At 47.9% G+C, this 16,587-nt stretch overlaps 1 protein-coding gene across 1 annotated transcript in view; it reads right to left on the bottom strand.

The window, feature by feature from the left end:
• The window catches only part of FoxP (forkhead box transcription factor P), a 548,205-nt gene that overhangs the window by 130,329 nt on the left and 401,289 nt on the right, over nucleotides 1-16,587 (bottom strand).

The raw sequence follows: 16,587 nt of genomic DNA, 5'->3' as shown, positions 1-16,587 counted from the left end.
CTTTCGTACTAATTACGGTCGTCAAATGCTCCGACATATAATTCCAACATTTCTTAATCGGCGCAATGAGCCCTGAGGACCTGATGATACGGTTTTTTTTTCTTGCTGCTAGTTTTCTCCTCCTTTCTCCCCTTTTCTTTTCTTTTTGTTATTATTCGTTTTGCAGTCTTCCGTTTTCCTGAGCGTTTCGTGTTAATTCTGCCGACTTCACTTATTTATTATTACAAGAGGACGTTCACTAATTTTTTACTGAATATGATGTTTACCTATGTACAGTAGTCTTTTTTATTGTTCTGTTCGTGTTCTGTTGTTGCCGGTATTTGCGTACGGGGGTGCACCCCTCTGTCAAACTAATCATAGGCTTTTTGGGTGCACCCCTAACATCCCTGATGTTGAAATAAAGGTATTTGTATTTGATGCGGCTTAATTTGGAGATACGTTGGGAACGTATACGTCTCAAAAGGAAGGGGATGAAACCCGGCTACTAACCAGACGTACCCGCCGCGGTGGCTCAGTGGTTAGGGCGCTCGGCTACTGATCCGGAGTTCCCGGGTTCGAACCCGACCGCGGCAGCTGCGTTTTTATGGAGGAAAAACGCTAAGGCGCCCGTTTGCTGTGCAATGTCAGTGCACGTTAAAGATCCCCAGCTGGTCGAAATTATTCCGGAGCCCTCCACTACAGCACCTCTTTCTTCTTTCACTCCCTCTTTTATCCCTTCCCCTACGGCGCTGTTCAGGTGTCCGACAACATATGGGACAGACACTGCGCCATTTCCTGTCCCCAAACGCCAATTATTATTATTAGTAGTAAAATGTACTATAGCGCAATCCCTTTTCTAAAAGGAACTACGCTAGAGGGCAGGTTGCTTCCTTTTTACTTCTTTCTGCTTAGAGTACAAGAACTGTATTAAATGAGAAAAAAATAAGTAGCATATTTGGTGGACTGTTTTAATGCAACCTGCCATCTCGATATTATTTCCGGAATGATGAGACAAAAAGAGGGAATTTTAGTCCCGCACAAAAACGAAAACGCCCATTGTATTTTTATTTATGTCTTTATGTATTTGAAAATAATAAAAGCCAAAAATTGCCCGAAAAAAACACGAATCATCAAAAGTTTTGGCTGAATAACCCAATTTATACCTGAATTTGAGCTTTAAAAAATATCACCCGCCCTTTGCCTCCCAAATTCCGAAAAATTAAAAACCCAGAACGGTGGGCCCTAAGAATACAGTCTACACGTTCGTACAGCGTTTGAAAAAAAAAATAGAGGGGGAGGGGGACAGCCTTTGTATAATCAATAAATTAAAGGTTTTCCCGGGCTCGCCTTCAACCAATGCTCACTAGCGCAAGACGTGAATGAGACGCATTAGAAGACAGCTGTGCAGACAATTCCAACGATACAGGTCTGATCGACCTGTCACTTTGCACAAAAAGATACTTTTTCTAGTACTCAAGATACCCTTTTCTATCGGCCTGCAAGCGCGGTCACAGAGTTCGCGCATTATGACGTAGTTTCTATGAACAATCTCTGATTGGAATTTTCTTCCAGGAAGAATTGTCGGCCTGCTGCTGCTGTTGCTGACAGACGAATGGAAAGGAAAGAGCACGGGTCTGCCCTCTGGCTCAGGCTGAGCCACAATCGCTACCTTGTGCTGAAAGTAGGAGAGTTGCCGGCCTAAAATTTTGGCCATGTACTAGGACAGTATCTACAGGGTACTGCATCGTCTGTTTTAATTCCTTTTTTTCTTCTATTCCTGGCCCACGGCATTTTCGTCATTACTTTGGCTCTATTCGCCGAGTTTGCAAGTATTTTTTTTGCATTGCTCTGAGAGTATATTTGTTTTTGCGTGCCCACTCTGCTAGGGCAAGTGTACTGCAGCATTTTAAAATAAATTATTGAAGGAACTACCGAGGCACGCGCATTGCAGTGCTCATGCTGGGACCCGGGTGTTCACAAAGCACGTGTCGTGTCGAATGAAAGCGTAAAGGCCACGTGCCTCAGAAAAGCTCGTGTCGACGTTGTCGTCGGCGTGACAGAAAAAAAAAAGGACTATAGTTGATTACAAGCGGCTATAGCGGGGATACGGTGGCCGCAGCTGGCAAAGCACAGCGTTAATTCGAAATACAAGGTAGAGGCCTTTGCCCTGCAGTGGGCGTAGCGAGTCTGATCACGGCCTGTCTCGAGGGGAGCGCGCGCTTTTCTTCTCACGGCCTCCGTAATGGGGTCTGCTTCCGCCTCCCGCCGCACCTCGGTGGTGTCGCCACTGCCCCACCGCTCCGCCGCTGGGACCGCCGTTCACTCCCCGTTCATTCCGAAGGAGAACGCGTGCTCGCTCCCAATTCGGCCCGCGTCAGTGGTAACTGTCGAGCCTTTATATTTTGCCCCTTGCGCTTTACGCAAAGAACGCGTAGTCAGCCCCTTTCCCATGGGCGAAATCTGAAATAACGGATTAACGTCTGCGCGCTCACTCCTTGAGCCGGACTGTGTATGGTCGAACGTATGCTTCGAGCACTGACGTCAACACGTTCTACCCTTACATTTGGCTAAAAAGCAAGGCTTTCAGCTTCTACAGTTCGTCTTCCGGCAGGTTTTTTTGAGCGCGTAGGATGATATGCGGCATGTAATACTTGGATGGCGAGTTTCAAGGAGTAAAGGATTCTGCAGAGCAAATATAGGTGCTGAAATTTCAAGCGCAGCTGCTTTAAGTTTGCACAACAGCGGCATTAGCAAGAATTCACGGTGCTACCCAGGAAAACGCGTCATGTCATTTGCGAAAGAAACGGTTATAGACGAAACCCAACCCTGGCTGCTGGAGCAGAGCACGCTGCACGCACGCGACGTCCAAGATATCCTTTTGGAAAGGCATTTTGAAGTTTGGCGCCGTCTCACGACTGCCCGTCCCACCCCATGACAACGCGAAAATTAAGTCACTTGTTTACAGTAACTGCAAACATGAACTAACTGCCAGCAAAGCAAAATTAGGAACTGCGCTCTGCCAGAATAAAATCGGCCTTTACGAGTGAGCAAACTTATATGAGAGGCGATGACTACCAGCTTTGCATTATTCTCCTGCATATCTGTAGCCTCGTCATCGCTTTCTATAAACCACCCGTGAGCATGAACTTTCCTCACGTCATTCAGGAAACAAAGTAGCACCACAAAAAGAAGTTTTCCGCAACTTAACGGAGCTCCACTAAACCTCAGAGCAATGCGCGTTATACAAGCTGGCTTAGCTTACAATGTAAGGAACTAAAAATGATCATTTGCAATGCTTACATGTTAGTAAAATCCCCTGAATTTAAGAGAATAGACGGCATTGGGCATTCAAGTCCATAATCTGATGTCTATTACAATGATATCTGAACCAAATATATTAGGAAGTTTCAAAACACGCCACAGGTTGAATATACGTGGAGAACAAAAAATGGCGCTCTATATGGTAGCTGAAGTCACTCATTGGACATACATACTCTCTGAAATTGCCATACTCAGTACATTTTAATATCTGTGGCAGCATACGCAGCTTGTACTGGTTGCTTCTGTTACGTTCTGTTAACGTTAGTCAGGCCAGAATGACGACAAGGAAGCTTGCGTCCAACTAGAAAACTGTTTATTGGGGCTAACTCGTGTCCTCAAACAGAAAGCATGGAGTTCGCCGGCGCAGCGACAAAACAAGTGCTCAGTCAACGAAGGTAAGAATGACGGTCGCTCTCGGCCTTGCAAAATTTAAAGGTGACCAGGAACTTGGACCATTCGACGCCTAATGCGCTTACGACAATGTTGAACATGAAGAGAGACTTGCACGTGGCTACAGTCATTCCAGAGAAATCTGGTGGCCTCTTGTTTGACAACAAAAGCGGAAAGACCGCGGGCCATTGGCTTCGAGCAGAGAAGAATTCATTACAATGCTTCTTGACCCTTGCTCGAGCACTAGTAATTAGCATTCTTTTGAGATATTGATACAGGCCTCTCGTTTAAGGAAGTTGTGATGTATATGAGGGTGAAAATAAGTTCATTGAGGACGTGCGAAAAACGATATCTACGTAGTTAAGTACTATATACACCTTCCAGCAATCTTGCAATTTATTTGACCACTCAGCGACTCAAGTACCGTCTCAAACCACCCGCTACAGTGCTATTAGATTTACGGTTCAAGCGTCGTACAGAATTTTTTCCGCGATATAGTACATTTTTATGGGACGAGCACAAAACTTTCGTTCTATAAGTTTTCATTATGGATCTTCCCGTTAGAATATTTTAACTTGTCATTTAATCACGGACCATGACATATACGAGAGGAAATGATCAGAGTGTTTCCTTCTGGACTTAAAACCACAAATGCTCAACATAGTTCTGAGGAATGAAAGAGTGATTCCTCATTTTCAATGTTTTTATCGAGCAAAGTTTGCGACGAAGAATTTGTGCGCCATGTGGACTGTGCTTCAGATAGGCAGTTTAAGCATCTGCATTTTGTGTCTCTGATTTCTGTGCTGCGCTCACCATGAACCAGCGGACTACAGCGCGAATCCAGGCAAAAGCCACCCGCCGCCGCAGATGCAGGCGAGGAGGGAGCGGTGGGGTCGTCGCGCCTCTAGCGGCGGCGGGCGGCATAACTCCCGGAGAAAAACTCGCATTGCGCACGCCCCCCTCAAGACCGGCCGTGGTCTGATGATGATGATTACAAGAGGCTCCTACAGATGGCGCCACACACTAGCGGCGCACCGGAAACCGCTCACCCTCGGGTTGCGAGGCGGACACGCTACCGCTATGCCCGCTGCAGATACGTCTGTACGGCTTGGTTAGAGGGGGGTCTTTATATGTATGTCGTGAGGTCTGTCATAATAATGAGTGTGACTGTACAAGAGGAAAGTGTCCGTGTCTGTATGGGCAAGAAGAAGCGATGTCGCATCATACCCTTAAAGGCGGTGCTTAAGTGTCCCCAATATTTTTTTCATGCCTTTGAACAAAAAAGTTGCTGCACTCCAGAACACAAACTCGCTCGTCTTGTGGTTGCTTCCTTCGGAGTTCCAATATTACGAAAAACCCTACGCAGAGTCCGGGTCTAGTTGCAGCGGCAAGAAGAGAAAAGAAAGTTATGACCTACGGGCTTTATGGGACAGACAGCTTTCTTGCGTAGCCGATTCTTGGAACGGCTTGCGAGGTTTACCCTATGCTCGGCCTTCGACAAACACCACACGATAACGAAAAAAAAAGAACAATAAAGTTGAGGGCTGAGGTGGGGGGGGGGTTGAGTAACGTGCTTTACACCTAGGTTCCGGTACACAACTGCGGCACATGTCGTCTCTCACACGTCACGCAGAGTTGCGAGAATGTACTTTCAGCCGACGATAAAGGCTAAGAGTAAACAATACGAAGTAGCGTTTGCGGGAGCGTATACATATACGTACCCGCCAATGAGAGAGAGATAGAGATACAGGTGGAGTAATCGCAGGCGCACCGCAAAGTCATGTCGTATGAGGAGGCGATAAGGAGAAGCCGAAAAAGAAATGTTGGTGGGCTCCAAGAACGGCGCCCCCATGTAACAGCTGGAGAGCGTCCGCGTAAAGCGACCATGCTGCATCGTGTGCCAAGGTTGATTAGCGCGAAAAGATTGAAACGTTGTATCTTCGCGCCGTGCACACGCCGGATAGACGATTGCGGACAGATAAGATGCCGCCGTGTGTCCGTCCACGCAGACAGGAGTAAAGGGGGGGGGGGGGGGGGTTAGAAGTGAGGAGAGGGGTAGCATATCGAACAGAATGGGGAAAACGCAAGTTGTGCTCACGCCAAGAGTACTCTAGAATACAATGTTGGCAGGTACTACATGAATAGTGCGGTGAAAATGGGTTGGGGGGGGGGGGGGCAGTAATAGTGGCGAACAGAAACAGTTACTAGCGCGTCGCAAGTCGGCTTCTTTATTCGTTTGTTGTTTATATTCATCTTTTATTAAAGACACCAACATCTCATAGCTCACCTTTAAGGCGGGTTCACACTGGCGAGTCCCGGAAGTCTGGCGACAGGTTTAAATTGGTTTGCTACATTCCCTCCCCGCTTTCCTAGTGCTTCGGAAACCGTAAATAATTGCCCGAAATCGGTCACGCGACGTTTGCGACTCGCCAGTGTGAACCCGTCCTTAGGTTTAGGTTTATAATGTTTAACGTCCCAAAGCGACTCAGGCTATGAGGGACGCCGTAGTGAAGGGCTCCGGAAATTTCGACCACCTGGGGTTCTTTTACGTGCACTGACATCGCACAGCACACGGCCCTCTAGAATTTCGCCTCCATCGAAATTCAACCGCCGCGGCCGGGATCAAACCCGCGTCTTTCGGGCCGGCAGCCGAGCGCCATAACCACTCAGCCACCTGAACCCGTCTTTAGACTGATGACTACCCGTTAGCCTCTAATCCACATATTAAAAAAAATTCACAGATGATTGAGATAGTCGGTAATGCGAAATTTGAGCGAAGCTCATCACACGCCACTACCATCGCTGGCAGGTGTCGTTTCTCTCTGCTACTACCTTCCAACAAGACATCTCTCAGGTGGCGTGTTACGTTGACTACGACGACGCGGAAAGCAGGAACGGGCGACTAAGAGCTACGCTCCAAAATAAACTACGCAGGGCACCACGGGATAAATATAATTGCATAAACTATTACAGAGTCCACATGGAAAGTTAAAGTTTGTGAGTCCGGGTTTCTTGGGATGTAGTTGTTTTCTTTCCTTGTAGTTGTCCTCTTGTTCCCTTACCAGCTTACGTCAAAGCTTTCCTTGAGTACGTAGTTATTTTTTCGTCAGATGCTGTTTGACAAAAGCACTTGTGTCGCGGCTTTGCTGAGTGCACATAAACGCAATATTGTTACCTCTTTAAACAACGTTGCATGTTACAATGGCGGCTGGCAGGAAAGTAGGCGATGTTAGTTGCTCTAAGGTGTGTCATTATGCTAACTGCGGCGGAATTACCTCGCCCCGACTGAACTAACGCTCGCGCAGAGCCAGCGAGGGCCGGTCTACTGTCTAGCTTCCGTGTAGCGCGTATTAAGTCTGGTCCACAATTTAGGGCTCCGCAGCTGAATCTATAGCAGACGTCTTTCTGTCATATTCTTCGCACTGATTTTTTATTCTTGTTTCGACTCGGCTTTGCTGCGAATGTTGGTGGAGCCGAGTGCAGTAACGAGGCAGGGAGTTTTGGATACGTAAATGGGTGCTTTGGTCAGGCGTGAGTTACACATGGACATGCACTGTCCTTTATCCATCCATCCATCCATCCATCCATCCATCCATCCATCCATCCATCCATCCATCCATCCATCCATCCATCCATCCATCCATCCATCCATCCATCCATCCATCCATCCATCCATCCATCCATCCATCCATCCATCCATCCATCCATCCATCCATCCATCCATCCATCCATCCATCCATCCATCCATCCATCCATCCATCCATCCATCCATCCATCCATCCATCCATCCATCCATCCATCCATCCATCCATCCATCCATCCATCCATCCATCCATCCATCCATCCATCCATCCATCCATCCATCCATCCATCCATCCATCCATCCATCCATCCATCCATCCATCCATCCATCCATCCATCCATCCATCCATCCATCCATCCATCCATCCATCCATCCATCCATCCATCCATCCATCCATCCATCCATCCATCCATCCATCCATCCATCCATCCATCCATCCATCCATCCATCCATCCATCCATCCATCCATCCATCCATCCATCCATCCATCCATCCATCCATCCATCCATCCATCCATCCATCCATCCATCCATCCATCCATCCATCCATCCATCCATCCATCCATCCATCCATCCATCCATCCATCCATCCATCCATCCATCCATCCATCCATCCATCCATCCATCCATCCATCCATCCATCCATCCATCCATCCATCCATCCATCCATCCATCCATCCATCCATCCATCCATCCATCCATCCATCCATCCATCCATCCATCCATCCATCCATCCATCCATCCATCCATCCATCCATCCATCCATCCATCCATCCATCCATCCATCCATCCATCCATCCATCCATCCATCCATCCATCCATCCATCCATCCATCCATCCATCCATCCATCCATCCATCCATCCATCCATCCATCCATCCATCCATCCATCCATCCATCCATCCATCCATCCATCCATCCATCCATCCATCCATCCATCCATCCATCCATCCATCCATCCATCCATCCATCCATCCATCCATCCATCCATCCATCCATCCATCCATCCATCCATCCATCCATCCATCCATCCATCCATCCATCCATCCATCCATCCATCCATCCATCCATCCATCCATCCATCCATCCATCCATCCATCCATCCATCCATCCATCCATCCATCCATCCATCCATCCATCCATCCATCCATCCATCCATCCATCCATCCATCCATCCATCCATCCATCCATCCATCCATCCATCCATCCATCCATCCATCCATCCATCCATCCATCCATCCATCCATCCATCCATCCATCCATCCATCCATCCATCCATCCATCCATCCATCCATCCATCCATCCATCCATCCATCCATCCATCCATCCATCCATCCATCCATCCATCCATCCATCCATCCATCCATCCATCCATCCATCCATCCATCCATCCATCCATCCATCCATCCATCCATCCATCCATCCATCCATCCATCCATCCATCCATCCATCCATCCATCCATCCATCCATCCATCCATCCATCCATCCATCCATCCATCCATCCATCCATCCATCCATCCATCCATCCATCCATCCATCCATCCATCCATCCATCCATCCATCCATCCATCCATCCATCCATCCATCCATCCATCCATCCATCCATCCATCCATCCATCCATCCATCCATCCATCCATCCATCCATCCATCCATCCATCCATCCATCCATCCATCCATCCATCCATCCATCCATCCATCCATCCATCCATCCATCCATCCATCCATCCATCCATCCATCCATCCATCCATCCATCCATCCATCCATCCATCCATCCATCCATCCATCCATCCATCCATCCATCCATCCATCCATCCATCCATCCATCCATCCATCCATCCATCCATCCATCCATCCATCCAAAGGCAGCTGCCACCGACTTCTTGATAAGCTGCCGAGTATCACGCCTTCTCGTCTCTCCATACGACAACTCCCACTGTATTTGAACAGGCATCCGTAAAATCACTTTCTTAAAGCTCCTGGATTAACGTGTCGACAAACGCAGTGAGTGTCCGTGTTGCAGACTGATGCACTGATGTTTAAGCTAGTGCGTAGAAAGCCTGTTATCTAGATCAGTCGCATGCGCGATAACCACACTAGCAGAGTACCGAAACTGCACGTTTTTCGCATTACGGTTCAATTGAAACGAGGCCTCCGAGAGCGGGATTCGATCTCACGTCCTCGAGCTCAACATTCGAACGCCAGAGTGACTAAGCCACAGCGGCAGGTCATGCAAGGGTACTATGCAGGGATGAAATGTCATTTAAGTCAAACGATAGCATTTCCAAAAGGCTACCTCTAAAGAAGAATGCAGCGTGAAAGAAACATCCTAGGAGAGAAGCGTGCAATTAAGGATGAGGGCTCCTATTTGAGGACCCATTAGCAGGCACAAGTATAAATGTTATACGGTATCGGAATAGGAACAATGAAATAAGCGAAGCAGCTCTTAATGAGAAGACCGGTTTGCGAATTATGCGCTTTTGCTGCAGTACACAAATGTCGAAACCACCACGCATGTCTTCCAAGAATGCCAGCGGCACCTGTTCAGTCGTATCTAGCATGCGCAAGCGTGAAAGCGTGATTTTGTTGTTTTTTTTTCTTTTATCGTGAAAAACATTCTTTCGTTTCGAGCCACCAGAGGAATGTGGTTATACTAAAGATATGTCGTTAAAAAACGGAGACAGTCGAAGTGCAAGTGAAGAAAGAATACAGGAGCAAAAACCGAAGGAACAGCGACACTTATAGCGATGCCTTAATAAGCAGCTGCATTTCAAGCGGCCTGCTTTCTGCATCAACAGGCGGGAAAGCAATAAATCGGGGGAAAGTTCTCCAGACGAACTGTGTACAGTGTGCAGACTCGAGGTCGGTCGTAACAAAGATCATTGTGTTCGGACGTGAATGTTGTCTCAAAAAACCAAGAAAAGTTGTTGAGCTACAAAGAGTTAATTAGGCCTAGAGGTGTGTCAGTCGCCTTCGTCTTCACTCCTGCTTATTTGTTTTACCAAGAAACATGAACCGGAATGGCAAACAAGTGCCTATCCCCGGGGCAGGTTTGAAGAAAATGGCTCGGATACTGCCGAGTTGTGCATGCATAACTAGCAGCATTAGCTTCTGCACCTGTTCCAACCGAACGCTCTTGAAAGAGGAGAAATATGACTGTGTTCGGCGCTAGATTGGTTATCGTCGTAAGTTTTTTCTTTGGTTGTGAATCCATCCAGCACGCTTTATGTTGCAGTCGCTCCATAGAACGGGCTCAATGACATAGGTGGATTTTTGGGTAACACTTTCTGGGTTGGGTGCGGGCTTGTCCTACTTGTACAATACGGTTGTTACTCTTTCTTCGTCCAATATAACCGGTGCTGTTGTGGAAAGTGAGCCGCACCATCCCTCCAACGATCCCTCTCCACGCCTGGAGAGCACCGCTGGTAGAGAAACCCTGCCCAAATGCGGCTACCTTGACGAGACGTAGCTCCCATAGTGATCGTGCTTCGATCCTCGAGCCTTTCGCGGACTCATAAATGCCGCTGCATCAGAATGAAAATCAGCGGACGGACTCCGGAAACAAAACTTGCTTCTCAGCGCATCACCAACGCTCGCCTGATGTGAGCCTTTTGCATTTACAGTCAGTTAAAATTCCGAGCAAAAAATTTTTCCTGACGCTTTAATTAGCTCACAGAAGTGGAAGTCATATTCGAAGACGTTCGAAGCGTGCTCTGAACAAGAGCACCAGGCAGTTTCAGAAGCTGTCAGGAAACTCAAATCATGCTCCGAGTGCAGGCGTGATTTGTATGTCTGCTGCTGACGCAGTTCCATAGTCCAAGTTAGACGGGCGCAAGCAACCCTAGCGGCGAAAAACGAAACTATATCGCGAGATGTGAGAGTGCGCGAGCAACGCTCTGCGACATGCACCTGCGCAATGTGGCTCCGGGGATTTTGTTTCCAATTCCACTTTTTCTTATCCCGTATCTCCTAAAAAATTATTCTAATGAACGAAAATGTTGCAAGATGAAAGTGGTCGCCGCAAATACAGCGCCAGAGCGCATGCGTGCCGCAGCTTCTTGCGCTCCGCTATCTTCTTCCAATGTACACTAAACTCACGTGGACGTCCTGCGGACGTTGTCTCTATACGATGCGCGGCGTGCACAGAAACCGCGGTTAGCACCCAATGGGCGCTGGAACATCTTTGGATGTCCTGGGGACGTCCCGAACGTCCGTAGGACATCCATGGGACGTCCAAAGAGGTTTCAGCAGACGTCCCCAGGACGTCCAAAGAAATTTCAGCGCCCATTGGGTGCTAACCGCTGCTTCTGTGCACGCCGCGCATCGCATAGAGACCGAAAACGGTTGGAGCATAGCGAAGACTGTTCACATTCTCCTTTAGAGAGTTGAAAGCCAACTGTCGGCAGCGTCGGGGTCTCAGTCCCCCGCCCGCGGGGGCCGGTCTTCCAGTCACCCTTTCTCACTAAAGTTTTCCTCCTCCTCCTTATCCGCGTAGCGCTGCACTTCTGTTTCTAATCTACAAGCGCGGAACTGTCGAGCCGGCTCTGAAAGGTCATTAACGATTTTGTAAACTTGGAAGCGCAAAAAACCGGACGACGGACAGAGTAAGGGAACACAAAAAACAGGTTCACGGGGAGGGTCAGGCGAGTATGGTGGATGGGGAAGTACAGTAATGCTGTGCTTTTTCCTCAACTGTAAGCCATAAACTTCATAAATTTTATTCCAGAGTCTCAGTCTCATCTAAAAATCTCCACTCAGCGCTATGGCAATCAGGTCGGAACCTGCGCTGCGGAAGACGTTAAGCTGTTTCTCCAGCAGCGGCGTTGTCTCAATCTGCGTCAGGTGCGTCATAGATGTCACCGTAGTACAAAAAGGCTTAGGAATTTAAAATTTCACCCTTTCGCGCACCCACTTGCTTCCGAGGAACTACAAAATAAACGCACATAAACTAGGAAGGCATACCGTAGAAAGGGCGTCGGCTGCCAACACCTTAGCTCTCGGCGGCCGGTGAACATTGTCCTGTCAGCTATGTGACACCGCTGTTACAGCGTCAGACAGCCTCCAGTTAGGGGTACACGCTCGCGATAACGATGAGCACGTAGGAGCCGACTGAGGCGCATGTTCTTGACATTTTTTGTGTTTGTATCTTCGAACGCGGCGACATATTGCTGTTGGCCAGGAACGCGCGCCATTTTGGAGGCCAAAGAACTGGTTTGACCTTCTTCTTTGGGGCCTTGGCTTTGCTTTTCCTTAAACGAGAGCTCAGTCATAGGGCGCGAAGCAAATGTCCTCGTGACCCCTCCGTCTAAGTTCTAGGAACGATACCGCAGTTTTCTCAAACGTCGCCCGGGATGCCACAGCCCCATCGCATCTTGAGGAGCTAGTGGCAGGCGTGTCACAACGATGTCGATCACTCTAGAGCGTCTCATCACCATCCCCATCATCATCAATCCGGTTGTGTTCACAGTATGACAGAGGCCTACAGACCTTGCCCAAGCTGCGCCCAAGTTATCCCCGCAGACTTCCTAAACTCACCCTTTCAGATAATACTGTGCCGCCCCTGCTACGCTTGCTTCCTTGTGGAATCCACCCCCACGGGATCACAGTTCACCTCTGCTCCCCGTCCCATGCCTCGCCCACGTACAGTTTCTCATCTCGGTGTCGTGTCTCGAAGCGGTTAAGTTGTTTTCGCTTAGTTTGGTCCTCCGCCAATGCTGATCGCTCCCGCTGGCGTAGGCCGTTGGTGATGACGTCACTCTGGTCGTGGTAGAAACACGCCCATGATGCCACTTGCATGAACGTACCTCCGCGGAGCAGGACAACGCGTTTGACAAGCCTGACGATCTTTATAAATGTTAATTACATTTCGGGGTATACGGTGGAATTGGGCGATTAATCGACGGAACAAGTGGCCTGCGAATCGGCCTGACGGGATTCAATGGAACTAGGGTGGCTTACGGAGGCGCCGTGACCAGATCAGCCGTGCCTGGGATTGGTCGTTTGCTTCCGCACCTCCTGTTTTTTTCCGTCACGAATGACGTCGCCACCAAATGAAACGAAAACGTAATGAGACGGTACAAAATCAGGCACCTTATTTCTGTTACGATACAATTAACTCGTGTTTGCCTTTATATGAATGCTGTCCCCATTCCATCCCTTACCGCTATTTAACTGTGACACTAAGCCCTAGGTCTAATGTCACTTAAAAGCGACCTTGAACAGAAGATGTTTGAATTATGAGTCCGCTACACAATGAAAGAAGGAAAAAAAAACCTGCGTGGCAGTCGGACAATAAGCTGTTTGTTTGCACAGGCGTTTCGAAAGGTCGTAAACTGATAATCAAAAAAGGCCATACCGAGGCAGCGAATGACGCGCATAAGAATGACGTCACAACAGCTCGGCTCCTTCAGTCCATTGTATTCGAAGCGGTGCTTTTGCTCGTGCAATACCATGCACAAATGTAGCGGCATTATCCGCTCGTCATTCGACTGCTGAGACGCCATAAAAAAGGAGCTGGCAACTAACACAGCAAGTCCACCGTGGAAGATGCATGTTGTGGAATTTACTGCCGCGTGAGATAGGCAAAAATAAATGTTCACCGGACGCCGAAAGAGCGAATGATTAGACAGTTTTAGCTGTGCGTACGCAAGTTTGCGGGGACGGTAGTGCGCATGCGCAGAACGCAAGCGCTATCCCTGCGTCTTGCGTGCGCACGCTAGCCAGCGGGCTTTGCGTTGCGGCGCTTGCGTGGCTTGCGTACGCTAACTTTGACAAGATGGCGGCGCCCTGCTCGCCCGCTTCGGAATAAATACATGTCGCCGCTGGATTCTCCGACGCAATAGCTCGCTCAAATGGTAGCGGTTCGCTTTTATTTCGCCTACTCTCGCCAACACCTAGCGGTATAAGCGATAACTAGTCCCTGTTTTGCAGATAATTTGGCCATTTTCAAGCTCCTAGGCCTTGAAACACATAACAAATTTCATCTTGAAACTAATTTTTGTGCAACACCAGAACTACCGCAAAACCCATATCCCCTTCGACACATGACAATAAGAGCACCAAAATCAAGAACAAATTACGGATTCCAAACGATTAGATATCAGATGACTACCTTTTTGAATGAAAACCGAAATTTTCATGACCTCCTCCATCAATGCAGAACTAAACAAATATAAAAGAGAAAAGTGATTGCACTGTTGACTACATGACTAACCGGTACATCCTGTGACATATTATAAATTGATAACAGTCAACATGATTGTATATATTTTTTTTTCCTTTTTATAATTCCCTGTAACCCAACAGCACGCATCTTAACAACTTCGAAGATACCTTAACATTGTTGTACAGTTTTTCCTTTGTTTTTCTTTTAACATGCCAGCAAGTGTAATGGCGACCACTACATTTATTGTATTTGTTTATTTTGTGTGTGTATGTGCCGAGTGCAGTTTGCTTACCCGCAGGGAGGAAGGCCCTCGTCAGGCACCACGCCTTTTGGCCTCCTTCCTGAAGTGTATGAAACACACTTCAAATAAATACTTTTCAAACTTTTCAAACTATATGCAGTGTGTTTTCCTCGTAGCAACGGCACCTGGTGAAGCAGTTTTCTGGCTTTTAGCCAGTTCTCACAATTTCTTCGGTTTGCATAGTTTTCCTTCTTGAAACAAAAAAGGCTCCCAATGCACTCACACAAGTTATCAGTAATCACGGATGAAATTTTCTTCAACCGAGGGTTGATGTGCTTTGACGTCTTGTCACTAGATGGCGCTCCGTGCGCCTGACGGACGCTACGGCTCGGCCGGCTAAAACTATACTTCGGAGCGGACAGCGTAACGCACGCAGCGCCGTAGCGCTTTGCGTACGCACAGCTAAAACTGTTTATTATTTGTGCCGAAGAGGGCCCCGAACTGTGGGGAGTTGTTAAGAGTGGGAGTAAAGACTGGAGCCAAAAGCCAAGCAAGAAATTAGTACACCACATACATGCACCAACAGTTCTCCACGCTCCGCTGGTGACGTCAAGACCAATAACCAATAACGGAGAAGATCGCAAATTCTACCTTTCGCCTTTTACGACACCGGCAACGAAGAGCCAATAACAACAGACCGCTCGAATTTACTAGCTTTTATCCGACATCTCCTTGCCTGGCATTATACTTAGTGGCAGTAGTCGTTTATTTAAATAATAAAAAAGGAACCTTACTGAAAAATGTATATAGGTTTGAACGGGTCAGCAAATAGGATTATGGCACATTTTGTTTTGCTTTATAGGATGGACGTCCCAAAGCGGCTCAGTCTATGAGGGACGCCGTAGTGGAGGGCTCCGGATAATTTCGACCACCTGGGGTTCTTAACGGGCACTAACGATGCACAGTAGACGGAATTTTCGCATTTTTTCCTCCATCGAAGTGCTACCGTAGTGGGCGGGTTCGAACCCACGACTTGCATGCACTGTGTGATGTAAGTGCACTGTAATTAACCACGGGTAATGGTAGTTATACGGAGCCCTCCACTAAGGAGTCACTCAAAGGCTGAATCGCTTTGGAAGCTGCATCCTATAATGTTAAACGATATGTGCCATAATCCTATTTGTCTCCTATTCAAACCTGTACACATTTTTAAATAGGGAAGCAAAAGATTTTTGCTAGCCCCGGCATCTGCCATCGCTGCGGGAAGTACCTGAACTGGGGCAGCGGAAATAAAGGGATAGCAAGCGGGCTGGAGAAATGAAATGAAAGAGGTGAGGGGGCAGGCAGAAAGGATAGAGGTCAGGGATGTACAATATACAGGTAGCCTATATGCCCAACAACATATGTACAGGTGGCTTTACATTTTAGGGTTAAAAATTGACAAGCAGACGGCAGAAACAGTATTGAAGGGAACACGAGACCACGTGGCCTCCGAGCTTCGCGAGGCACTGCCGCCAACAGCCGACGGAAATGGACGGCATTAGGCGCATGCGCGGAAAGAGAAGCCTAAGTTGCTTACATAGGCATGTGTCTTTACCGCGAATTCTTCTCGGCTTTCGGCGATAGTGCGTCACAAAGCGCGGAGGCCACGGGCTCCCGTGCTCCCTCTCATATTGCTTCTACCTGTAGATTCGGGAGCAAAAGTTGCCCATACTATTCGGGCAGTTGCGTGGGTCGCTACTCTTGCGACGCCTTCCGGCGTTTTGGAGAAGCATGAACACTCCGAACGCTATCTAGTAAACTAACGTACATGCCTCTACACTTATAAAAATAGTCTATAGACTGTTTATAGACATTTTATAGACACTATAGCCTTCCTATAGATATTCCATTTTTTCTATACATAGTCT

This window comes from Amblyomma americanum, chromosome 10 (assembly GCF_052857255.1).
Source record: "Amblyomma americanum isolate KBUSLIRL-KWMA chromosome 10, ASM5285725v1, whole genome shotgun sequence".
Lineage (NCBI taxonomy): Eukaryota > Metazoa > Arthropoda > Arachnida > Ixodida > Ixodidae > Amblyomma > Amblyomma americanum.
This window is presented reverse-complemented; position numbering and strand designations above follow the sequence as displayed.